This window comes from Pleurodeles waltl, chromosome 1_2, assembly GCF_031143425.1.
Source record: "Pleurodeles waltl isolate 20211129_DDA chromosome 1_2, aPleWal1.hap1.20221129, whole genome shotgun sequence".
NCBI lineage: Eukaryota > Metazoa > Chordata > Amphibia > Caudata > Salamandridae > Pleurodeles > Pleurodeles waltl.
Genome location: NC_090437.1, coordinates 791133170 through 791160657, shown reverse-complemented (window position 1 = coordinate 791160657; position 27488 = coordinate 791133170).

The window sequence follows — 27488 nt, the reverse complement described above, 5'->3', positions numbered from 1 at the left end:
AGTCTGACCCAGACAGGGAATACACAAGCAGGCAGAGTCACAGAATGGTTTAAGCAAGAAAATGCACACTTTCTAAAAGTGGCATTTTCAAACAGGCAATTTATAAACCAACTTTACCAAAATATGTATTTTTAAATTGTGAGTCGAGAGACCCCAAACTCCAGATCTCTATTGGCCCCAAAGGGAAACTGCACTTACAAGTTATTTAAGGGCAGCCCCATTGCTAACCTATGAGAGAGATAGACTTTACAACAGTGAAAAACGAATTTGGCAGTATTTCACTGTCAGGACATGTAAAACATATCAGTACATGTCTCACCTTTAACATACACTGCACCCTGACAATGCTACCTAGGGCCCGCCTTAGGGGTGCCTTACATGTATGAAAAAGGATGGTTTGGGCCAGGCAAGTGGGTACACTTGCCAGGTCGAATTGGCAGTTTAAAACTGCAGACACTGCAGTGGCAGGTCAGAGCTATGTTTATAGGTCTACTTATGTGGGTGGCACAATCCGTGCTGCAGGCCCACCAGTAGCATTTGATTTACATGGCCTGGGCTCCTTTAGTGCACTTTACTAGGGACTTACTAGTAAATCAAATATGGCAGTCATGGAAAAGGCAATTAAACATACAATTTACATGAGGAGCACTTGCACTTTAGCACTGGTCAGCAGTGGTAAAATGCACAGAGTACCAAAAATAGCAAAAACAGAGTCTTGCACACAGTCAAATCATGGGAATAAGAGGCAAAAATATAGGGGACACTATGCCAAGGATGCCAGGTCTAACACACATGATTAACTGCCATTCTGGGGGAAACAAGGTGTTTATCTAAGCTGAGGTGTATCCTTGTTTCACAGTGATGAGAGTGATGTTCAGTGATGTGTTCCACCTTATTGATGTTCCTACTTAATTTTGTGTCTATTAGAAAAAAGTCAATTCTTGAAAGATGTCAATATTTGGAAAAGTGAATCTTTGACCAATGTCCCCCTTTGAGCTTATGGGGCCAGATGTAGCAACGTTTTGCGAGTCGCAAATGGCCCGAATCGCTATTTGCGACTGTGCAAAATCGGAAATGGGATGCAAAAACCCCATTTCCGACTTGCAAAAAGCGATGTGAGCCATTTGCGAATCGCAAAATTTGCGACCCCATTTTGCGACCCGCAAATAGCAAGTCGCAATTTGCGAGTCGCAGACCATATGCAATAGCAACTTGCAAATTGCGACTAGTCGCAAAAAGCCCATTTTGCACTTCCAATTTACCACTAACTCAGAGCAGGTGGTAACCATTACCAAAGTATAAAAGGAGACCCAGAAGCCATCTGGGTTACTCAAGATGGCGGAGATTTACCCGATAGCAGTGAGGAGGAGAGTCCACGCAGCCCAGCAGAGGAGGAGGAGGGGCCACAGACAGGAGAAGATTTATAGAACAAGGCAGACCCTTTTTCAGCAAACTGAGGATGAGATATATGACAAATACCGCCTTAGCAGCGCTGCCATACTAGAATTAATTGATTTACTTAAACCACAGCTAGAACACCAGACTCTGCGTGGCTGCGCCATCCCTACGCATGTGCAAGTGCTATGCTCACTGCACCTCTTGGCCCCAGGGAGCTATCAGGGGGTCATTGCTGTGGCAGGTGGGGTATCCCAAAGTGCAGTGTCAAGGTTCCTCAGGGCCTTCCTAGATGCCTTACTCACACACAAGTCTCACTTCATATACCTACCAAGGAATGAGGCAGAAATAAACAGCACCAAGCTGGACTTTTACCGCATTGCCAACTTTCCCCATGTCATAGGATGTGTAGATGGGACACATATACAAATATGCCCCCCTGGAAACCTGGAACATCTTTTCCGCAACAGAAAGTGTACCAACTCACTGAATATACAGGTTGTTTGTGACGCCCATTATGTCATCACTGACATTGTAACTAAGTTTCCAGGCAGTACCCATGACTCCTACATTTTTAGGCATAGTGGGATACATCAACGCCTGGAACGTGGGGAGTTTGGAGACGGATACCTCCTAGGTAGAGCTACATACACCTTGCAGACATACACACAGGTCACTGTGCACACCAACCAGGATTTCCTAACAGTGTACTTTTTGTGCCCAACAGGTGACAGTGCATATGCTCTAAGGCCATGGATTATGACTCCGTTTTTAACACCCAGCAATTAATGTGAGAGACGATACAACAATGCACATAAGAGGACCAGGAACCTAATAGAGCACACCTTTGGACTCCTGAAAGCAAGATTCCGATGCCTCCACCGCAGTGGAGGTGCCCTCCAGTATACCCCCATTACAGCATTCAAAATTGTGGTCGCATGCGCCATCCTCCACAACATAGCCACCCGACGTGGGCTACCTCTCACCCCTGCAGACCCAGATCCTGATGATGAAGAGCAAGAGCAACCACATCGCCATCATGGGGATCGGAGTATAGCTAATGAAGGCAGACTGAGACGGGAACACATCGCAACACAATACTTTGGAAGGTACGTGTCAACTCCAACCATACTCACCTATTGACCAAAAACACCATTTGTTAAGTGGAACAGAAAAACTATTTAATTAGTGCAGAAATAGAACTATATATAAGTAATGACTGTTCATAGGCATGTAAATGCAAACCATGCATGGGGCACATTGATGTCATGTGCCACATCAAAAGGGCCAGGGTAATGTCTATGTCCTTCTGCGGCTCCTGCCAGCCTGGCTGGTCCCTGATGCTTCTGCTGTGCTCTGCCTGGTACTCCGGAGCACCCTAGTGTCTGTGGCAGGGACACTGCTCACTGTAGAGCCCTCCTCACTATCCTGGGGTGTTTCCCCCGTGCCCCTGGACAGATGCCGTACCTCCATTAGGTCTATGACGTGTGTGAGACGTCCCAGGCCCCTAGCCACATCCCCTGCAAAATGGCCCATTTCGACCTGGAGGCCAACTGTCCTCCTCGACAGGCCTGTGGTGTTCATAGCCAGCCTGCCGATGGATGTGGCCATCCTATCCAGTCTGTGCAGGAGCTGACGGTCCCTGCGCCGCCCACCCTCGGCCTGGGCCAGTAGTCCTGCCACAAGATCCCTCATGGCCAGGGCAAGGTCCCCAGTGTTTGTGGCTATCGTGTCGATTCTTGAGTTAAGTTGCTGCATGCTGGCCTCATTGTTGCGGACAAAGCGGTGCAGCACACCACTAATCCTCCCTAAAATGTTGTTTTGTAGGCACTGACCACGCAGCAGATGTGCCTCACTGTGGCTGGGAGGTTGATGCCTGGACGCAGCCTGCAGCCCTGATCTTCTGGACCTGCGTCGCCTGCGCAGCGGTGGCTGCCCTGTGTTTTCCACTGTCTCACTCCTGCCTGTTGCTGGCGCAGCCTCCTGGGACACAGGTGCAGCAGCTGTGGATATTGCAGGGATGATGTTGGCCGTGCAGGTGGGAGTGCTGGCGGGTCCTGAGCTGTCCTCATGGGGCTGGCTGCTGTTAGTTGTGGTGGTGTCTTGTGGGAGACCTGTGGGACATGGGGAACAGACTGTCAGTGTCTCCTATCTGTTGCACACTTCCAAATAAACATTTGCCTATGAACTGCCTACTTGACTACATTTCCCATAATGCATCATTCTGGTGTTTGCTACCCTGAAATGGAGCTATCTTGGTTGAGCATGCCCCTGTGTACATGGTGGGTGGGGGTATGGCATTGATAGGGGTACAGGCATGTCACATGGTACTCACCGGTTGATGTGCTGGGCTCTGAGGTGTCCAGGTCCCCAAATCCGGATACTGCCTCCTGCTCCAGGGTTTCCTCCACCCTTTCTTCCAGGGGTGTGAGTGGTGGTACTGACGAAGGTCCCCCTCCTGTGCCTCTCATCTCCCGGAGCCTTTCAGCCACCCTCTCCTTGGTCCGGGAGCGGAGGTCATACCACCTTTTATTAAATTCATCTATACTCCTGTGGCTCACCCCCAGGGAGTTAATTTTATCCTGGATGTCCTGCCACAGCTGTCGTTTGGTGGCTTCAGGCACATTGAGGGCTGCCCTCCCAAATAATTCATCATAGTGCTGACAGCATTCCTCTGTTAGCACCTCCAGCTCCCTCTCTGAAAACTTCAGTTTCCTCTTCCTTGGAGTTCCTTCCATTGCAGCTGCTGTTTCTCCTGTGTGCAGTTCAGCAGTTAAAAAGGGTGTGGTCCTCCCTCCTCCCAGGTGTATTTGTAAACTTCCTGGCTGTGATGTCATCATCATGTGCCAGGAAGTGTTTCCAGAGTGTTCTGGAGTGGTTTCTGGAGTGTTCTGCAGCACCTGTAAGCAATTAACAAGCTAATCGCAATTTGCGACACCCACTCGCAAATTGCGAGTTCGTTTGTTGCACGGTCGCAAAAAGCGACCTCGCAATCAGCGGACTCACTCACTGCGTTGCGACTCGCTATTTCGGCCCTGTTATTTTACCTGCATTTCGATTAGCGACTTGTATTTTGCGAGTCGCATCAACTCGCAAATTGCGAGTCGCTAATTTTTTGTTTCCTACATCTGGCCCTAAGTGACAACAATTCCAATTTCTACCATAATTCATCTAAAATGGTCTCTCATTTTGGGTGAGTTAACTGTAGCTCTAGCAGTGGATTTATCCGGAACTAGATTGATTAGCACATTCAAATCTCCCCTCAAATCTTTTGGATACTTTGGTGGTCATTACAACCTCGGCGGTCTTTTTACAAGACTGCTGAGGGACCGCCGTGCGGAAGACCGCCAGTAGTGGTGGTTTGCCGCTCGGCGTGTTATGACTGTTGGCTGCTCTCCGTCCTTTTTCCGACAGAGAGCCGCCAACAGTGATACTGGCGGGCGGCAGGGAAGTGGAGGTTGCTCCACCTTCACCGCCACGCCAACAGAACACCGCCCACCAAATCACGTCCTGTGATTCGGCGTGGCGGTGTTCTGTTGGCGGTGTGGTGTCGGCGGAGCAGCCCCCATGGCTCCCATCCCCTCCCAGAGGATAGACGGAACAGGTAAGTTGATCGTCCATTAGGGGAGGGGGGTGTTGTGTGTTGTGTGGGTGCATGGGGGTGTGCGTCTGTGTATGTAGCGGGGGGGTGTGAGTGCGTGTATGCTTGCAGGGGTGGTGCGTGTTTTGGGAATTAGTGCGTGTATGTCTGTGGGTATGTCTGTATTGATGTGTGCGTGTATGTTTGTATGTGGGTGTGCGTGTCTGACTGTGTGTGTGGATGTAGGCATGTATGTCGGTGTGTGTGCGTGTGTGTGTTGGTGGTGCCTGCGTTCGTGTCATGTGTGTGTGAGTTCTGTGATGTTGGGGGTCGGGGTGGGGAGGGGCGCCCTGCCACCTTTGGGGTGTGGCAGGGGTGGTGGGGGGTGTAGGGGAGGGAGTTAGGGTGGGGGTGCGGGGTGGGGGAGACCCCTAGCAGTGCCAGGGAAGGAATTCCCTGACACTGATAGTGCTTACCGCCATGTATTTCATGGCGGTTCCAACTGCAGGAAATCCACGGCGGTAATCCGGGTCAAAATACCGCCAGCAGTATAGTGACGGCCGCCGGGCTGGAGACCCAGGTCTCCAGCCCGGCGGTCATCTCCGCCCTGGCGGGCGGAACGGAGAACTGGCGGATGACCATTGCGGTAACCGCCATGGTCGTAATAAAAAAAAAAAAGACCGCCAGCCTGTTGGCCGTCTTACCGCCGCTTCTCCGCCTTCCGCCATGGTCATAACGACCCCCCTTTATCTCTAATAGCTGGCTATATAGGGCTTGTAAAGTGGCTGAATCATTAAAATTTGGTCCATAATGGGCCATCAGCGCCAACTAAGAGTTATTAACTTTAGCTTTTATTATTAAACACCTCCCCTTGGGGTCCGTTATCAACTCACCTAAAGTGGCACTGATAGTGTTTTTGAATAGAATTGCTATCCCCTTAACACAACATGACTGACTAGTACACACATACTGGCTAACCCACTTTTGAATCTTTACTATGACTTCCCACTCTGTCTTTAGTAGGTGGGTCTCCTGAAGGAATATCACTTCATCATCCACTAATCTCAAATATTTAAAGATTCTTTGCTTTTGACTTTCAACCCATTACCATTCCATGGTAGGACCTTTAAGGAGGCCAGTACAATCTTGGGTGTGCATAATTTACTAGTGTGTCCCAGGATTGTCTCTCAAATTAGGCTACCAAATAAAATGCTTTACTTTAGAATTACAAACGAGGACCAACATTTTTTCACCTTTTTCTCCCATATGCTTCCACACTCAGTGACTAACAAAATAGCAAATTTCTATGCCCAATTCCCTCCCTCGCTACCCTGGGGAACCCTCTCAATACCCATTAGGTAAATCTGAGATTTAACCTATCTGAGCTTTCCTTCCCTGGATAATCTTCAAGTAGAGTTCTGCTGCACGCTGATCTGCTACATTAAGATGCAAACCTCACCCAGCTCTCTAATACTGTGCATTTTTTATTCCACATAATTCTCAGTGTGGTGGGAAATTGCATCTGGACTAAAGCTCCCAGAGATCTAAGCTCTTGAATACATTTGCCTAAATCCCACTGTCTCTCTCTTTCATGGCCCTGGAAATATCTGACCTTATAGGAAAAGGCTAATCCCCTTTTGAAACACTACTAGTCTTGAGAGTTTCAGAAATGTTTTTTTTTTAACGGAGTAAGATTTAAAATAATTAGACCTTTCATTTGGCTTTTTCCTAGCTCTGCTATTTTTGAAGGGGTCCTGATGCACTCTCTAAATATCTTCCACCAGGACCTTAGAATCTGTGGACAGGATAAACTACATTATTAAACGTATGATGAAGCTTTTGATATTATCCCCATGTAGCATTTCCGAATCATTCAGGACTCTATTGTTATTTCTTCTCAAATTGTTATCAAGAGTTTCACTTTCTCATGCAGATCTTTTCACCAGTCTTTATGCTCTGAATTTCCCCACAATTTAAATCCACCACCCTGTTCAGCTCCTCCACAGTGGATTCCATTACTTTCATTCTGCCCATCAACACATTTATCTTTGACTGTCACATGTTCTGTGGCTGAGGTCCCAACACACTTTCCACCGCCCACCTTGATGTTCTCACATGCCACTCTGTTTTTAAATCTGCTGTGTATAGTAGCAAACCCCTTCCTTGACCTTGTGATATGTCACCTTTTTGTAGATTTGACAGGGAGAGAAAGTGCCCTGTTTCACTTTCCTTAATCTTTGCTGGCAAATCCTTAAAAAATAATTTCTCGTCGGGGGGGCACCATTGCCCTCTGCTCTGTTTTCTATGCCCACAGCCCAGTCTTGGTGAAGGCTTTCCCTTTACCTGAAATCCTTGAGTTCTGCAAATTCTGGCTGGAAGGCACTCAAGAGATCCTGCTTCTCTGGCCTCTGGCCCTTACTGGAGTCTCATGATGCTGGGAATGTTGCCCTCCTTTTGCAGACTTTACCTGCTCCAAAGGCAGCACTAGAACACCCTCACTACCTTCACTGAAACCGTCAGTGCTACCGATGCTGCTCAAGAGACCCCAGAAGGAGAATCATGCCAAGGTACGTCGATCCCAGAGGAGCTTCATTGCAGCCTCTGCCCACAGCCCAATTCCACCACACCAGGCACCCTTGATCCGTGTATGCCGAAGCTCAATGCCTCATAGCTCCACCATGAGTCAATAAGGAGAAAAAGGTATGTTTTATGTAATCTCAACTTGTTGTCAACCTAACAAGCATGATAAACCAAGGTTAGCAACTCTCACATAGAACAGACTAACTGCGTGCCATTATCCAGGGGAAACGAGCTTTGACCGGCATGCTCAGGCAGTCGCCATGTTCCCCCTTCTTAAAAAGCTCTTTTAACCTGTTGCTTTCAGGGAGTCCACTCCATAATCATTTTAGAAGCAGGGCAAAGTCCTCAGGACTGTAGTTCCCAGTGTGCAACAGAAGCAGTCCTTCAGACAGCAGTCTTTTTGGCGCCAACCAGAGTTCCAGTAGGGCAGTCCTTTTTCTCCTTGTAGTTTCAGGCAGCAGATCTGAGTTGCTGTGCAGCTCTCACATATTTATTTAATGGTCCAGTGAAATGCAGGGTGCCACCCAAAAGCATGACAGCTTCTTCCAAAGTTTGGCATATTATTTTTCCACAAAGCACTGCACTTTAAAAATCCATGAAGGTGGATTAATCTCCAGAGGAGTAAGACCTGGCTAAACCAGCCTAGTGGTGTGGCTCATTTCCATTAACACTTCCCCTTCAGACCATCTGCAAATTCCATTCCTCACTCTGACATCTGGCGGGGGGAGGTACCAGTAGAAGAGTAGGCCTTATCTTGGAAGCCCAGTTAGAATTACCCAGCCCCCTTTTGGGCCTGTGCTCTGCAGCTGCAGAGCTTCTTCCACCAGATAACGTCTGCTCTATGTAGGCTATCAAAGCAGCCCGGGTAATCCTTGTAACAAAGTACCCTCTTTTTGCCATGGTTACCCCAATTTTCTGCCTGATGTCAGTGTGTTTGACAATATTAACTGGGATGTTGCTAATCAGGACACCAGTGATTATGAAATCTTGCCTCTAAACTTTGTCACTGAATACTGGTAACCCAGTATTTCACCCACAATTGGCATACTGGTGCCCCCTTATAAGGCCATAGTATATGGTAACCAGGTACCCAGGGCACTGGGGTTCCAGGGGACCCCAATGGGTTGCAATATTTCTTTTGCCACACATAGGGAGCCCATGCAAAGGCTTCTACAGCACTGCCTTTGCATCCTGCATGAAAAGGTGCATGCACCCTTTCACTGCCATTTACACTGCACAAGGTCACTTAAAGGTTACTCTCAATATCAAGAGGGATGGGGAGGTTATGAGGTCCAGTGTACGACCTCCCTAAATACTAAATTATACAAAAAAAAACACTGTTCCTATAGAAAGGTGCACAGGTTCAAGAAGAGGCACTTCTTTTGTTATAAGCAAGGGCCCTCACACACCCAATGGATGACTTGCATAATCCAGTCTACAACGGTTCAGGGACCCCAGTCCCTGCTCTGGCATGAAACTGGACAAAAGAAAGGCGGGTGACCACTCCCCTTTCCATTACCACTCTAAGGGTGGTGCTCAGAGCTTCTCCACAGGGACCCTGGGTTCTGCTATCTTGGATTCTCAGTTGGCAGGGCACTCTGGGAGCATCTGTTTGGCCAGTGCCAGCAGGTGATGTCAGAGCCCTCCCTTGATAGGTGCTTATCTGTTAGATGACCAATCCCCTTTCAGGGCAATTTAGGGTCTCTCTCTTGGGTGGTTCTTCAGATTCGAATTGCAAGACTCCAGCAGGAATTCTTTGCATCCTTTACTTCACCTTCTTACCAAAGAAACTGCAGCTGGACCCTCTAGGAACTCTACAAACTGCAACGAGGAAGCAAAGATGACTTCTGCAACATTGTATCTTCAGCTCCTGCCAGCAACTGTTCCCCGGTTGTGCATCCTCAGAGGACAGCCTGTCTTCAGCCTGCACCAGAAGAACAAAGAAATCTCCCTTGGATTGAAGGAGTCACTCCAATGCTTCAGCAGTCACCTCTTTGCAACGACGACTGGTTGGGTGTGACCCCTATCCTGATATGCTGTGTGGATCCTACATCATGGCTGGTACCCTGAAGTGGTCTGATGGTCCTGACATCCAACTGTCCAACTTTGGTGGAGGTAAGAGCTTGCCTCCCCACTCAAGACAGTACTCCTGTGCAACACATGTTTTTGCCATTGCCAAGGCTTGTTGGCATCCTTCAACGAAGTTCTTCATGCACCGTGCAGCTCCAGCCCCCAGTACTTCTTCGTGTGATGCACAGCTTCCTGCGTGGTTCCCTGGCAGCGTGGACCCTTTGTGGTAGTGTTGCATTGCCCTCCTTTTACACCTTCTTTGTCCCTGTGCTGTGTGACTCCTGTGCACGCTGCCTTGTCTTCTGAGGGCTTTAGGAGTTGCTGAGAACCCCCTTTGACTCCTCCTCCTGGGTAGAGTCCACCAGGTCCCTCCTGGTCCCGGGCAGCGCCATTTTCTACTAACTGCAAACTTTGCGTGTGCCAAGGCTTGTTGGCGTAATCCAGAGATGCAAACCAGACTGCAACCATCCATCCCGCATCCATCTTCTTGGGTGAAGTACTGACTGTTTGTCTTCACCGGTGGTTCTTCTTTTGCACCTTCATCCAGGTTAAGAGGGGTTCCTGTTCTCCCTGGACTTTTCATTGCTTCTTGGACTTAGTCCCTTTCTTCCATAGGTCTTCAGGTCCAGGAATCCATTGTTGGTGTCTTGCAGTCTCTTCTGGTTCTTGCATAATCTTCTTTCTTGTGTTCTAGGAAAGTTACTCTGATTTACTCCTGCTTTCCTGGGCTCTGGGTTGGGTTTTATTACTTACTTTTGGTGTTATCTAATACTCCCAGAGTCCTTCTACACACTACACTTGCCTAGGTGGAAAACTGAATTTCGCATTCCACTTTCTTAGTATGTGGTTTGTGTACCCCCAGGCCCATTTCTAACTATTGTGATTTTTACTATTTACACTGTTTTCTAACTGTTTATATAGCTACTTCTGGATACTGGTGTATATAATTTGTGTATTACCCACTTGGAAGTACCTCTGTCACCTTAAATCCGGTTTTGCTCCGGCTAACTAGCCCCAAGGGGGAGAGATGATTGGGCAGCTGAGCACATGACATCTTTGGAACTTCTCAGGGAAGTTGTGGTCACTCAGATCCAAACCAGCTCTCTCATTTACAGTATGATCTCATATACAAATGACAAAGGCAGTTTGAGTTTTATATATTGCTTTTAATAAAATGACTGCATTTTAGATAATAAGGCATGAGCCGCAATAACCAGAACCATACAACACAGTAGGATTGAAATAGTTACTATGAGAGTGAAACATAAAAACAACGCTATCATGGTGTTAATGGACTCTATTCTCTCTCTCAGTTAGTTATATTTCGAGCTCAGCATGTTAAGCTTCTAACTTGCCTTTCAGATTCCCTGGGAAGCCATCAACCCTCATACCTGAGCAAAGGCCTGTGATCTGGTTCAGCATCTGCAACGAGGCAGTCAGCGTCTAGTTGTGGTTCCCTGGTCGGAATCTCCCTCTTGCGTGTATTAGGACAAGGAAGTGTTTTTATAACTGTCAGTGTGATCACAAAATGTCCCTATGCAAGAATACCAAAGACTAAACTCCTACCACGTCTATCGGCAATGTACCAGACTGTATCCTTGACTGAAGCACAGAGTGAACAAGAATGTGTTATTGAAAACTCCAGTGCTGAAGTAGGCTAAACAGTGTGATATAAAAAATAAAACAAGACCGTAGAACATTGCTATTTAAAAAATAACAGTGCGAAGCTGAATAAAAAGCATTTAGAGCAAAGTGCACAGAGGCTCTTATGCTGCGAGCAAAGTAATAAAAGACATCCAGGGCAAAGTGCACAAAGGCCTAACGCCTGAAGCTAACACGCAAAGGATACATAAAACTGACTACACTACAACACCATGGTGTTGCGCAGTGGAAGCGCAAGGCAGGGCACTGCTGAGACACCAGGTACCACCCATGCTGGCCGAGGCCGGCGTAGAATATGAGCTCCACGCTGTCCTGGGGTAGAGGCACATGAGGTCAATGTGTCCTCATGCCAGGTGGACTGTTACAGCCCCTGAACTGTTGTCAATGTATATAGTTTTTTTGGTGCACAAAATAAATCACTTGTTAGTTCCACTTCACACCTGGACTCTTTGTGTGTGACATTAGTTAGTGTGGTGACAGTTAGCACGTACCTTCCAAAGTATTGGTTTGCAATGTGGTCCCGTCTCAGTCTGCCTTGATTTGCAATGCTTCTATCCCCATGATGGTGATGTGGTAGCTCTTGCTCTTCATCCTCCGAATCTGGGTCTTCTGGGGTGAGAGGTAGCCCATGTCTGGTGGCAATGTTGTGCTGGATAGCGCATGCGCCAACAATCTTGAAAGCTGTTTTTGGGGTGTACTGGAGGGCACCTCCACTTCTGTGGAGGCATCTGAATCTTGCCTTCAACAGTCCAAGGGTCCTCTCTATAATATTTCAGGTCCTCCTATGTGCACTGTTGTATCGCCTCTCTTTCTCATTGCTGGGTGTTAAGTACGGGGTAAGTATCCATGGTCGTAGTGCATATGCACTGTCACCTGTTTGGCACAAAATGTGCAATGTTAGCTGGGCATAGATGGGTTCCACATTGACCTGTGTGTATGTCTGCAAGGTGTATTCAGCTATACCTAGGAGGTATCCGTCTCCAAACTCCCCACGTTCTAGGCGTTGGTGTATCCCACTGTGCCTGAAAATGTACGAGTCATGTGTACTCCCTGGGAATTTGGCTACCATGTCAGTGATAACATAATGGGCATCACATACCACCTGTATGTTCAGTTAGTGGGTACACTTCCTATTGCGGAACAGATATTCCAAGTTTGCAGGAGGGCATATTTGTATATGTGTCCCGTCCTCACACTCTATGACACGGGGGAAGTTGGCAATCCTGTAGAATTCCAACTTGGTGCTGTTGATTTCTGCCTCATTCCTGGGTAGGTATATGTATCTGGACATGTGTGTGAGTAAGGCATCTAGGAATGCCCTAAAGAACTGTGAGAGTGAATTTTGGGATACCCCACCAGCCACAGCAATGACCCCCTGATAGCTACCCGAGGCCAAGAGGTGCAGGGAGCATAGCACTTGCTGATGCGTAGGGATGGCGCAGCCGCGCACAGTCTGGCGTTGTAGCTGCGGATTGAGTAAATCTATTAAATTTAGTATTGCTGCACTGCTGAGTCTATATTTATCATAAATCTCCTCCTCAGTTTGTTGGAAAAGTGTCTGCCTGGTTCTGTATATCTTCTCCTGTCTCTGGCTCCTCCTCCTCCTCTGCTGTGCGGCGTGGGCTCTCCTCCTCATTCCTATCACATATATCTCCGCCATCTTGAGTAACCCAGATGCCTTCTGGGTCTCCTTTTATACTTTGGTTCTGGTTACCACCTGCTCTGAGTTAGTGGTAAATTGGAAGTGCAAAATGGGCTTTTTGCAACTAGTCGCAATTTGCAAGTGGCTATTGCATTTGGTTTGCGACTCGCAAATTGCAACTTCCTATTAGCGGGTCGCAAAATGGGGTCGCTATTTTTGCGAGTCGGTAATGGCTTGCGTCGCATTTTGAAAGTCAGAAATGGGATTTTTGCATCCCATTTCCGATTTTGCGGGGTCGCAAATTGAGAATCGGGCCATTTGCGACTCGCAAAAGTTTCCTACATCTGGCCCTTAACCATTATGCCACAGGTGACTCTTTACTGTTGTGTGTCCAGACATACCTATGACAGTCACCCCCAAAGATTTTGATTGAGAGGACATGTGACTTTTCCATCAATAGGAAAGTTTACCATTTAATGTACTAGTAAATAAACAGACACACCGACATTAGATACTATAATTTGTACCTTCAACCTTCTGAGTGACAGTCCAAGAGCATGAGCAGTAGGCCAGAAATCACTCTGTTCTGCTGTGCATCAAAACTTAACTATCAAATTTGCATGAAACATCTTGCTAGTCTGACTCTTTAAAGTCATTGTATTGAGAGACACTGCAACAACAAACTCACTCTTTCCCTCTTCCATCCCTTTACAGGATGGAGGAGAGAGAGAGAGTAAGAGACAGAAAGTGAGAGACTAAGAGAGAGAGGGAGAGAAATTAAGAGAAAGACATTCATGCAGACAACTTGAGAGAGAGATATAGAGAGGGAGAGGGTTTTTTAGGCTTTGATGATTGATATACATAGAATTAGATATTTTAGGACAAATTGAAAAGAAAAGTGTATTTGTCAATTAAAATAATTGAGGTCTCCTTTCAGTATGAACCTTAAACATTTGAAGTTTAAAACAAATTAATATAGGGAAATAACACATACACACCTGGACCAGAATCCTCAACTTTGAATGGAAGAGTGTAGGAAGTTGGCTCTGTATATACTATTTCAAAGTAAGAAATAGTGTGCACAGAGTCCAAGGGTTCCCCTTAGAGGTAAGATAGTGGTAAAAGTAGATAATTCTAATGCTCTATTTTGTGGTAGTGTGGTCAAGCAGTAGGCTTATCAGAGGGTAGTGTTAAGCTTTTGTTGTACACACACAGGCAATAAATGAGGCACACACACTCAAAGACTTACTCCAGGACAATAGGTTTTTATATTAAAAAATATATATTCTTAGTTTATTTTAAGAACCACAGGTTCAAGATTTACATTAAACACATTAAATGTAAGGTACTTCACTTAGATACTTTAGGAACTTTTAATAAAAGCAATATCACATACATTCTTCGTAAAAATGGCAATAAGCTCTTTTCAAAGTGGAAACTGCAAAAATCAACAGTTCCTGGGGGGAGGTAAGTAAAGGTTAGGTTTGTAGGTAAGTAAAACACTTACAAGTCTCAAAGTTGGGGCAAAGGTAGCCCACCGTTGGGGGTTCCAGGCAACCCTAAAGTTACCACACCAGCAGCTCAGGGCCGGTCAGGTGCAGAGGTCAAAGAGGTGCCCAAAACAAATAGGCTTCAATGGAGAACAGGGGTTCCCTGGTTCCAGTCTGCCAGCAGGTAAGTACCTGCGTCCTTCAGGTACTGTGGGCTGTGGGTGCAGTGTTGGTTCCAGGCATTGGGTCCCTTGTTACAGGCAGTCGCGGTCAGGGGGAGCCTCTGAATTCTCTCTGCAGGCGTCGCTGTGGGGGCTGAGGGGGGTCGTCTCTGGTTACTCACGGGCTCGCAGTCGCCAGAAAGTCCTCCCTGAGGTGTTGGTTTTCTGCAGGTCGAGCCGGGGGCGCCGGGTGCAGAGTGGAAAGTCTCACGCTTCCAGCGGGAAACGTGAAGTCTTTAAAGTTGCTTCTTTGTTGCAAACAAGTTACAGGTTTTTGAACAGAGCCGCTGTTCACAGGAGTTTCTTGGTCCTTGGGTGCAGGGCAGTCCTCTGAGGCTTCAGAGGTCGCTGGTCCCTGTTGGAAGAGTCGCTGTTGCAGTTTTCTTTGAAGTTGGGAGACAGGCCGGTAGGGCTGGGGCCAAGGCAGTTGTCGTCTCCGTCTTCTCTGCAGGGCTTTAGGTCAGCAGTCCTTCTTCTCGTAACATTGCAGGAATCTAGTTTCTTAGGTTCTGGGGTGTGCCTAAATACTGAATTTAGGGGTGTGTTTAGGTTTGGGAGGGCAGTAGCCAATGGCAACTGTCCTTGAGGGTGGCTACGCCCTCTTTGTGCCTCCACCCTGTGGGGAGTGGGGCACATTCCTAATCCTATTGGGGCAATCCTCCAAACTCAAGATGGAGGATTTCTCAAGGCAGGGGTCACCTCAGCTCAGGACACCTCAGGGGCTGTCCTGACTGGTGGGTGACTCCTCCTTGTTTTTCTCATTATCTCCTCCAGCCTTGCCGCCAAAAGTGGGGGCAGTGGCCGGAGGGGCGGGCATCTCCACTAGCTGGGATGCTCTGGGGCGCTGTAACATAAGGGGTGAGCCTTTGAGGCTCACCACCAGTTGTTACAGTTCCTGCGGGGGGTGAGAAGCACCTCCACCCAGTACAGGCTTTGTTCCTGGCCACAGAGTGACGATGGCACTTTCCCCATGTGGCCAGCAATATGTCTGGTGTGTGGCAGGCAGGCAGAAACTGGTCAGCCTACACTGGACGTCGGGTATGTTTTCAGGGGGCATCTCCAATATGCCCTTGGGATGTATTTTACAATAAATTGTACACTGACATCAGTGTGCATTTATTGTGCCGAGAAGTTTGATACCAAACATCCTAGTTTTCAGTGTAGCCATTATGGTACTGTGGAGTTTGTGTTGGACAAACTCCCAGACCATATACTCTTATGGCCACCCTGCACTTACAATGTCTAAGGTTTTGCTTATACACTGTAGGGGCATAGTGTTCATGCACATATGTCCTCACCTGTGGTATAGTGCACCCTGCCTTAGGGCTATAAGGCCTGCTAGAGGGGTGACTTACCTATGCCACAGGCAGTGTGAGGTTGGCATGGCACTCTGAGGGGAGTGCCATGTCGACTTAGTCATTTTCTCCCCACCAGCAAACACAAGCTGAGAGGCAGTGTGCATGTGCTGAGTAAGGGGTCCCTAGGGTGGCATAAGACATGCTGCAGCCCTTAGAGACCTTCCTTGGCATCAGGGCCCTTGGTACCAGGGGTACCAGTTACAAGGGACTTGCCTGGGTGCCAGGGTTGTACCAATTGGTGAGACAAAAGTACAGTTCAGGGAAAGAACACTGGTGCTGGGGCCTGGTTAGCAGGGTCCCAGCACACTTTCAAATCATAACTTAGCATCAGCAAAGGCAAAAAGTCAGGGGGTAACCATGCCAAGGAGGCATTTCCTCACAAATAGTCTAAGACCTTAACCCTCATGCCACCGGTGACTCTTTACTGTATTGTATCCAGACATACCTATGACATTTAACCCAAGGATTTCAACAGGGTAGATACATGAATGTTCCTTCACTAGGAAGGTTTAACAGTCAAAACACTAGTAAATAAACAAACAAACTGCCAAGTTATACTAAGATTTGACTCTTCAGCCTACTGATTGACAGGCAAATACCTTGACCATGAGGCCAGAATTGACTCTGTTTTGCAGTGCATCCAAACGCAACTATAACATTCGAACCAAACATCTTTCTAGTCTGACTCTTTGCAGTCATTGTATGAAGAGACCATTGCAATAACCATCTCTCTCTGGCTCCATCTTCCATCCCATTATGGGATGAGAGACAGAGAGAGAGAGAAAGAAAGAGGGCGAGAAGGAGAAAAATTAAGAGAATGAGATTAACAGAAACAACTTGAGAGAGTGGGAGAGAGAGGAAGAGGGTTTGTTTTTGGTTTTAATGAATGATATACGTAGAATGGGATAGTTTGGGGCAAATTGAAAAGAAAATTGTATTTGTCAATTAAAAGAAGCAAGATCAGTTTTCAGTATGAACCTTAAACATTTTAAGTTTAAAACATATTAGCAGGGAAACATCCACAAAAACATTGGAACTAGAACTCTCAATGTTCACTACAAGAGTCTGAGACTTAAACCATTGGGCCACAGGAGACTCTTTAGTATGTCTTCTCCAGACATTCTTATGACAGTCAATCCAAAGATTTTAATATGAAAGACACTTGAATGGTCCATCACTAGGGAGATTTAACAGTTAAACACCAGTACATAAACAGACACATTGCCATGAGATACTATGATTTGAACCATTTTGCAAAGTGCCCCTTTTGGGACGGTCACCCCCACCTTTTGCTGCTGTTGTTTTTAATCTGCTAGTGGACTGAGACCTGCTAACCAGACCTCTGTAGTTATGCTCTTTCTCTTAAACTGTATGTTGAATTACATAGGCCAATTGGTAAGGACTTTCCCAACCTTGTAAGTCCTTGTAATTGCTTCCAATGGTACCAAAGGCCATTGTGGTGAAGGGGTCACCAGGGCTGCTGCACTCATTGTGCCACTCTGTGTGACCCGAGTAAAAATAAGACTGCAGAGCTACCATGTCAGCCTGCCTGAGAAGCATGCTGCTTGACTGTGACTCTGCCCACACCAGGTGCAAACAGAGTCCATTTACTGCCCATAGACAGGTCAGTCATCCCTAAGGCAGGCCTCATATAGTCCAGTAGGCAGGGTGCACTATACTATGACTGAGGACATATATGCATGAGCATATATGACTCTGTGATAGCATTTAAAATGTAATGCTACCACGAGTAACCAACGGTCGATAGTATAACATGGAATGGCCCGGGCAGTTCCCAGATGTTCAGCTCCACAATGGTCCGGCTGATTCCCCCCATGCTTGGTATCGAACACCTTGCTTTTTAACCCTTATCATGATGCCCATGCTTGGGATTAACTAGAACGTGCCCTGATGACACTATTAGAGGGCATCCACCAAGGTACCAAACTCTCTGCTGCTTTGGTGGGCAGCCTCTGCCACCACAGACAAGAGTCTGCCCGCCTGCTGGTTGTGCTAGCACTTCCCCAGGATGGAAACAAAAGGGCCTGGGCAGTCAGGAGGTCACATCTCCTCACTCCCAGGATGGCTAGTGTGAAAGATAATCAAGGTGGTGAGCCTCAAAGGCTTCTCCCACACTTGATATTTAATTACTCGTCCCTCCAGTAGAGGACAAAGCCCTTCCCTGCCTAGCCAGCCAGCCAGGTAAGAAAATTAGCTATGCAGGAGGCATACAGCTCAAAAATGTTTGCCACACCTTTAGGGTGCTAGGAGGTCCGTACAGCCAAGGAAGGGTTCTGCTATCTTGGCAACCCTTATGAGTAGTGGTTTCTAGGCAGAAAGTGTTGTCATCCCACATAAAGTTGTCACTGCAAGGGCGGTCTAGCCGTAGGGATAAGTAGCACATTGGCCACTGTCCCCCACACCCTTAATACCCCCAAATTAGGATTTAAGAGGCTTCCCTGATACAAGACACTCAGTCCTTGCAAAGAAGATGAGGCACAAATAAGATGTCATCACCGACAGCAGGACCTGGACTTCAGGTGCAGTTCCTGAGAGGAACACAGAAGTGACCTAAGGACCACTGAAACTGAATGACCGACCTGTGCAAGTGGTCAAAGCTCGTTGCTTCCTGCAAGAGGGACTCCAGTGGACAGAGAGAAGCCAAGAAAGACTGCCCTGGCAGGTAGTGCCAGTCCCCTACAAACTGCAGGAATAAACACAGTGATGAAGTTAAAGAAGTACTGCTCAACAGGTAATGTGTGTGTGAGCCTAAAGAAACTTTGGGCCATGTTTACAAGGCCCTAGCGCCACCGGAACATCACTTTTTTGACTGTCTGGTGGCGCTGTGCAGTGCACTGTATTTGCAGGGTGGCGTTAAGCCACGGCTTAGCACCACCTTGTAAATATGGCTGTTTCATACGCAGCACTTTCCGTGGAAGTAGCGTGCAGTGGGTGTTACTGCGGGCATTCCAAAACAACACCCATTGCATTTTGATGCTGCGCCAAATGTACGAGAAATCGTAAATCTGAGGCAGTGCGAAAATCTAACTTCACCCCAGGGATGGCATTAGCATGGCGCAACGAGGAGAAATGCTTTCATTTCTGCTCGTTTTTTTTTCTTTCTAAAAGTGCTGCATTCTGCTGCACACATTGTAGGAGGCTGGCCTGGTTTATAATGGGTACCAAAGGTGCTTACACCTTATACCAGGTCCAGTTATCTCTTATTAGTAAAATGTAGTCAGTGTCTAGAAGACAGACTGTCTAGAGGTAGCTCTGGGCAGAGCAGTCAACGCTGAACTAGGAGACATACAAAGCTCTTGCAAACAGTACTCACACACATGAAAGACAATACTCAATGTTACAAAAATGAAGGTAATTTATTTTAGTGACACAATACCACAAATACTTTGGAGACTACACTCCCTTAGGAGGTAGATAAAATACACAATATATACACTAGTAACCAAAAACAGGTAAATAAATAGTGAGAAAACAGTGCAAACAGTGAAAATCACAATAGGTCGCAATCGGCCTAGGGGGAACACAAACCATATACTAAAATGAGAAAGTCGGTCTTCCACCTAGGTAAGGATGGTGTGTAGCAGGGAGCTGAGAGTGTAAGAAAACACCAAGGGTAAGTAATAGACCCCAACCCAGAACCCAGGAAAACAGGAGTAAATCACAGTAAGTTTCTTGAAACACACAAGAAGTCATGATAGAAGAATATGCAAGACCCAAAAAACACTGCAAGACACCAATGATGGATTCGTAGACCTGACGACTTGTGGACTAAGGTTACCAAGTTCAAGAAGCACTGAAGAGTCCAGAGAGAACATGAGCTCCTGCTAAACTGGATGAAGGTGCAAAAAGAAGAACCACCAGTGGGAAGACAAAGTCAGTATTGCACCAAAGAAGACAGATATGGGTTCCTGGTCGGTGCAGAAGATGTCCCACACCAGATGGATGAAAGCATTCTGGTTTGCGTCACTGGATTTCGCCAAAAAGCCTTGGCACACGCTAAGCTTGCAGTTACCAGAAAACGGCACAGCCCAGGACCAGGAGGGACCTTGTGGCCTCTACCAAGGAGGGAGAGACAGAGGGGGGCTCACCCCAACTCAGAGAGCAGGTGCACACATGTGTCCCACAGCAGGGTGACAAAGAAGGTGCAAATAGAGGCCTACACAGCACGACACAAAGGATTCCCACACCGCCGGAGAACCACTCAGGAAGCTGTGCATCACAGGATGGAGCGCTGGGGGCCTAAGCTGTGCTGTGTTTGAAGAATTTCTTGGGAGGTGGCAACAGCAAGTCATGTGGTGCATGGGGGTACTGTTTTGCGTGGGGAGGCAAGCTCTTACCTCCACCAAAGTTGGCCAGCTGGACGTCGGGACTGTCGGAGTCACTTTAGTTCACCACCCGTATTGCTGGATCCACGCCTGTCATCTGGAGCGGGGACCCTAGCCACCGATCGTTGCTGCAGAGATTTGCCTGCTGAAGCAGGGAAGTGACTCCATCACTCCACTGGAGATTCCTTTGGTTCTTCTGGTCCAGGCTGAAGACAGGCAGTCCTCTGAGGATGCACAACCTGGAAACTGTTGCAGTTGCTGACAGGAGCTGAAGATACAGGGGGTCATTGTGAGCACGGCAGTAAACACCGCATGTTCATGCTGGCGGTCTTTCCATAGAACGCCAGCCCCCTTGAGACTCTGCCGGACGCATTATGAACATTCTGTTAGGCCCGAGTCTACTAACCCATGTTAGTAGACTCCGGCAGGCCTATTATGCGAATGTTGTTGTGGTGCAACCATGCCTCCAAATCCTCATTCTTGTTGCGAATAACCTCTAAGACTCTCTCCATCCGTAGAAGCTGTTCACGATCACCATGTTGACTATCCTCCAGATCTGACATTCGCAACTCCAGCTGTTCAAACCTGGAGTCATGATCATCCACCCGGGCCCTGATGCAGTCAAGCTGCTCCGTCATGCGATCAAGTTTAGCGTCTATGCCTGCAAGGCTGTTTTAAGATCAAGAAACATCACCTTGACCAAGGCATCCGAGCTCCCAGCCTCAGAGTTCTCACCGCCGGGTAGCGAGGAGGAGGAGCCCCCTCTCTTCTTTCCACCATCAAAGTTAACTCTGGACTGTCGCACTTGTCCATGCTCCGTCTCAGCCAGCCACCAATAATCCACCACCAACAGAGCGACGAAGCAGCAATCCAAGGAACCCTCACCACCAAATGCCGCTGCAGAGGTGCAGAGGAGCAAAAGTGAGGCACCAGGCCACTACACCAATACACACAAGGTGCCAATCAAGAAAGCTCAGGTGTGGCGCAGGGCCCCCCCGGCAAGGGCATACACACAAGTCCCAGATGTAGCGTCCGAAAGGAGAGCAGATATACAGGGGAGGCCCCAGACCCACACTCCACAGTAATGACCACCCCTTCCACGGGCGTATCTGTTTTTTAAATAATCAGGGCCAAAGTGCACTCCACAACTGAAGCAAATTGGCAGACCCTCCTAACCTTCTCCTCCTCTGGCCCGATCCAGCCGGCGACTGTCTCCAAGAACACGTTTTTCCAGGGGCCCACAGCACATCAACTAGAACGCGTGGGGTTCCCCAGAACACCAAGAGACGACCGGCGACCACCACCTGTCAGCAGCCATTGGCCCGAGCGCTCAAACAGCACGGGCTAACCAAAGACCACTGTCCGATATGTATCTCGGACCGTCGGCCCCGCAAGAGCTGGGCCCCAAACACCGCTGGCTACCTGTCTGGCGTTCCGGCCCCAGAACTGCTCCCAGCCGTGGCCCTACGCAGCCGCAGATAAAACCACAGCAAGGAGTCAGGGCCGCCCCCTCCTAGCTTCTCCGCTCTTCAATCCAGCTCTGCGACCGCTGGACCCCCCAGCAAGCACCCGAGCCGAAAGGAGGGACGCCCGCCGGCGGGCCGCGCCGTGTCACCCGGCTGCACTCCAACGGGCTGGGAAAAATCGCCTCAGGGAGCCCGCCCCGGGCCCGCCGCCAGCACCGAAGCCTTCACCGGGGCGTAAAAAAAACAGCAGTGCAAAACTACCACTCGATCTGCCCATCCGCCAAGATAAATGTAGAAATTAGGCCCTAAGCCCGGCAGAGCCGCACACAGTTATGGCCATCTTACCGGCATGCCAGGCCACGCCCCAATGCCCTGGGTACTTAGGTACCATATACTAGGGACTTTTAAGGGGGGACCAGTATGCCAATTAGGAGTGAAATACTGAGTTACCAGTGTGTAGTGACACATTTGGAAGCAGAGAGCATGAACACCGAGGTCCTGATTAGCAGGACTCCAGTGACAATTTAGAAAACAATGAAACACACTGACAAGCAGGCCATAAACCATAAGCACTGAGGTCCTGACTAGCAGGATCCCAGTGACACAGTCAAAAAGACATAGAAATCAGGAGGAAACTGGGGATAACATTCCAAAAAGAGAGTACTTTCCTACACACATAGAAAGAGCAAATCGCCATGGAACATTGTTTTTGTGCAGGAAATCATCAGAAACAAACCCAGTTAACACATCATTTAGGGAAAGTTTGAAAATGTATGGAATTTGAAGAACCTCCATCGGACCAAATATATCAAAAGGTACTTTATCACAAACAATCCCATCAGGAACTACTACTGCTGAATTGTTCACTAGGGACAAGTCTTGATGGACCTCATGTGAGAAAAAATATGGTTTTAGGACCTCATCCACCAGTTCGACTGCAGAACATTCAATAAGGTAATGACCATGTAACAGTAAGAAAAAGACGATGACAAACCCAATCCAAAGAAGAAAGGCAAGTAAATTTAGTGAGAACCAAAGAAAGTTTCAAGGAAAAAATAAAATAGGTAATTATTGTAGGAAAGTACCGTCTTGCCTGGCATGTTACCCCCATTTGTTTTACATGTATGTAAGTTTGTTTTTGCCTGCTTCACTGGGATCCTGCTAGCCAGGCCCCCAGTGCTCATAATTTGTGGCCTTCATGTGTATAGCTGTGTAGTGACTAACTGTGTCACTGAGGATCTGCTAATCAGAACCTCAGTGCTTATGATCTCTCTGCCTTTAAATCTGTCACTATAGGCTAGTGACCACTTTTACCAATTTCAATTGGCACACTGGAACACCCTTATAATTCCCTAGTATATGGTAGCTAGGTACCCAGGGTATTGGGGTTCCAGGAGATCCCAATGGGCTGCAGCATTTCTTTTGCCACCCATAGGGAGCTCAGACAAACCTTTACACAGGACTGCTACTGCAGCCCGAGTGAAATAACCCACACCTTATTTCACAGCCATTTTCACTGCACTCAAGTAACTTATAAGTCACCTATATGTCTAACCTTCACTTGCTGAAGGTTAGGTGCAAAGTTACAAAGTGTGAGGACACCCTTGCACTAGCAAAGGTGCCCCCACATCGTTCAGGGCCAATTCCCCGGACTTTGTGAGTGCGGGGACACCATTACTCAGCTGCACTACATATATGTCAATACCTATGTGTAGCTTCACAATGGTAACTCCGAATATATGGCCATGTAACATGTCTAGGATCATGGAATTGTCCCCCATATGCCAAATCTGGAATTGGGGAGCCAATTCCATGCATCCCCGGGGCTCTACTATGGACCCTGGGTACTGCTAAACCAGCTCTCTTGGGTTTTCTCTGCAGCTACAGCTGCTGCCACCCCACATACAGGGTTCTGCCCTCCTGGGGTCTGGGCAGCCTGGTCGCAGAGAGGCAGAACAAAGAATTTCCTCTGAGAGAGTGTTACACCCTCTCCCCTTGGAAATAGGTGTTAAATGATGAGGAGGGGTAGCCTCTCCCAGCCTCTGGAAATGCTTTGAAGTGCACAGATGGTGCTGTCCTCACATAAGCCAGTCTACACAGGTTAAGGGAACCCCCAGCCCCTGCGTGAAACTGGACAAAGAAAGGGGAGTGACCACTCTCCTGTCCATCACCATCCCAGGGGTGGTGCCCAGAGCTCCTTCAGTGTGTCCCAGACCTCTGCCATCGTGTTGTGAGGGCACTCTGGAGGCCTCTGAGTAGCCAGTGCCAGCAGGTGATGTCAGAGATCACTCCTGATAGGTGCTTACCTGACTAGCTGGCCAACCCTCCTCTGAGGGCTATTTGGGGTCTCTCCAGTGGGCTTTTCCTCAGATAACGACTTGCAAGAATTCACCAGAGTTCATCTGCACCTCTGTCTGCGACTTCTGCCAAGGATTGACCACTGACTGCTGCAGGACGCCTGCAAAACTGCAACAAAGTAGCAAGAAGACAACCAGTGACATTGTAGCACCTAATCCTGCCAGCGGTTTTTCGACTGTTTCCTGGTGGTGCTTGCTCTGGGGGCTACCTGCCTTCAACCTGCACTGGAAGCCAAAAAGATATCTCCCATGGGTTGACAGAATCTTCCTCCTGCTTCAGCAGGCACCAAACCTCAGCTTCACCGGTACTCTGGAACCCCTCTCATCCTGACGAGCTTGCCACCTGGAACACAGGTGGTGGACCCAAGTGACCCAGACTGTCCAGTGGTCCAACTGTCGAAATTTTGAGACGGTAAGTCCTTGCCTCCCTCTCCAGACAGTAATCCTGTGCACCCTGTGATCTGCAGCTACAAGGGCTTCTGTGCACATTTTGAAGGAATCCTGCATGCACAGCCAAGCCTAGGTCCCCAGCACTCTGTCCTGCGATGCTCAGCTCCCTGAGTTGATCTCCGGTGTCGTGGGACCTTCTTTTGCAGTGTTGAGATGACCACTGTGCTCAGACTTCTTGTACCTGTGTTCAAGGACTTCTGCAGGTGTTTCCTGCTGGTGCATGGACTCTCTACATTGGTGAGGGCCCCCTCTGCCTCCTCTCCCAAGTGGCAACATCCTGGTCCTTCCTGGGCCCAGGCAGCACCCTTTTTCTCTTACTGTGACTCTTGCAGCTAGCAAGGCTTGTTTGTGGTATTTTGCCAAGAAAACAACTCTGCATCCTCTAGCACACAGTGGGACATCTTCTGCACAAAAGAGAAGTTCCTACCACCTTTCGTTGTTGCAGAATCTTCAGCTTCTTCTCTCCAGAGGCAGCCATTTTGCACCTTCATCTGGGGTTTGGTGGGCTCCTGCCCCCCCAGACTCTTTAGCGACTCTTTTACTTGGTCCCCTTCCTTTGCAGGTCCTCAGGTCCAGTAATACATCTTCAGTGCTTTGTAGTTTGTTGTGGTCTTTGCAAAATCCCTTATCACGACTTGTGTGTTTCTGGGGAAATAGTAGTACTTTACTCCTACTTTCTAGGGTCTTGGGGTGGGGTATCTTGGACATCCTTAGTGTTTTCTTACAATCCTAGCGACCCTCTACACACTACATTAGCCTAGGGGTCCATTTGAGGTGTGCATTCCACTTTCTTAGTATACGGTTTGTGTTGCCCCTAGGCCTATTGCATCCTATTGTATTCTACAGTGTTTTCACTACTTTCTGACTGTTTTACTTACCTGATTTTGGTTTGTGTGTGTATTTTGTGTATTTTACTTACCTCCTAAGGGAGTATATCCTCTGAGATATTTTTGGCACATTGTCACTAAAATAATGCACCTTTATTTTTAGTAACTCTGAGTATTGTCTTTCCTATGATATGGTAACTATGGGCCTGATTCCGACCGCCGGGGCCGGGGTCGGCGGGAGCACCGCCAACAGGCTGGCGGTGCTCTACAGGGTATTCTGACCGCGGCGGTTCAGCCGCGGCCAGAAAGGGAAAACCGGCGGTCTCCCGCCGGTTTTCCTCTGCCCTGTAGAATCCTCCATGGCGGCGCAGCTTGCTGCGCCGCCATGGGGATTCTGACCCCCATACCGCCATACAGGATGGCGGTATCGGGTGTCGTGGGGCCCCTGGGGGCCCCTGCAGTGCCCATGCCAATGACATGGGCACTGCAGGGGCCCCCGTAAGAGGGCCCCACCCTGAATTTCAGTGTCTGCTTAGCAGACACTGAAATTCGCGACCGGTGCTACTGCACCCGTCGCACATCCTCCACTCCGCCAGCTCCATTCGGAGCCGGCATCCTCATGGAGGGGTGTTTCCCACTGGGCTGGCGGGCGGCCTTTTGGCGGTCGCCCGCCAGCCCAGTGGTAAACCCAGAATACCCGCGGCGGTCTTTTGACCGCGCAACGGTATTCTGGAGGTTCCCTCCAGGCGGGCGGCTCCCGCCGCCCGCCGGGGTCAGAATGACCCCCTATATGATATAAGTGGTATAGTAGGAACTTTGCATGTCTCCTAGTTCAGCCTTGGCTGCGCTGCTATAGCTACCTCTATCAGCCTAAGCTGCTAGAACACTACTAATCTACTAATAAGGGATAACTGGACCTGGCACAAGGTGTAAGTACCATTGGTACAAACTATAAACCAGGCCAGCCTCCTACAATTATGAGCCAATTTATCAACTTACGTGGTCTGACAATGGTGCCCCGGAAGAAGTATATGCATCAGAGAAGGAATCATTGGGGTTGGTGAAATATCCAGAAGCAATTAATGCAAAAGCTGGAGGCATGTGAGGAAGTGGAGAGCTAGCAGAATTCTCCCTCTGTGGTTCATAGTAGATGATTCCATCAGTTTGAGTTGCATTTGAGCAGTATTACTTATTATTTTAATTGTTTCTTGCCACAGATGAAGGCAGTAGTACTAATGAAACATTATTTTTCACACTCCCCAAGCTCGGGGAATTCTCAGCATCACTGCTTAAAACCTGTAGAGGAACTTTTTGGTCCATAGTGAGAGGGATTCGGAAACTCCCCAGCAGTCCTCTAGGTCTGCTGTGTAGGATCGGACACATGGTGCAACATGACATTATCAATGGAGACAGAGCAGTTGTCTTTGGAACCACACAACGGTGGTAGAATAACAGTTCCGGTATTCCCAGGACTGGAACCATGGACGATATGAAGGACCAAACTTCTTTTTCTCAGTATTTGTTTCTCGCACTAGATCCCCAACTTTCAGAATCCAGACAGTAGTTCTTATTGGTGTATCCCTCATTACCAAGGTAGTGGCACAGGCAGGTGCGTTTTCAGCATGGAACTGTTGTAATTAATGCAAGACAGTGACACAGTTATTTATATCAAAAGGTGTGTCTGCCGCCTCCGTGCTGGAGCCATTAATATCTGAAACACATATTTGTGTCCCGAACAGCACTTCATGTGGGGTGAACCCTCCCAAAGACCTTTTGGGCAGATTATTAAGTGCTCTTGGACTCCACACAGGTAACTAAGACAACTATGACCCGTGCCTAGTACTCTTGCTGTTAAGGATTGCTTTAAGTGTCAATCCTTCTGTTCAACTACACTGTTACCCTCATGAAAGTAGAGGAACAAGAAATTCAGTTGGACCCATAACAAAGTCGTGGTGTTTCTGAATGCCCTTGAGACAAAGGCAGGGCCCTGATCCAAGTGGAAAGTCACAACTGCATATGTACCAATAAAGACTTGCAGATCTTT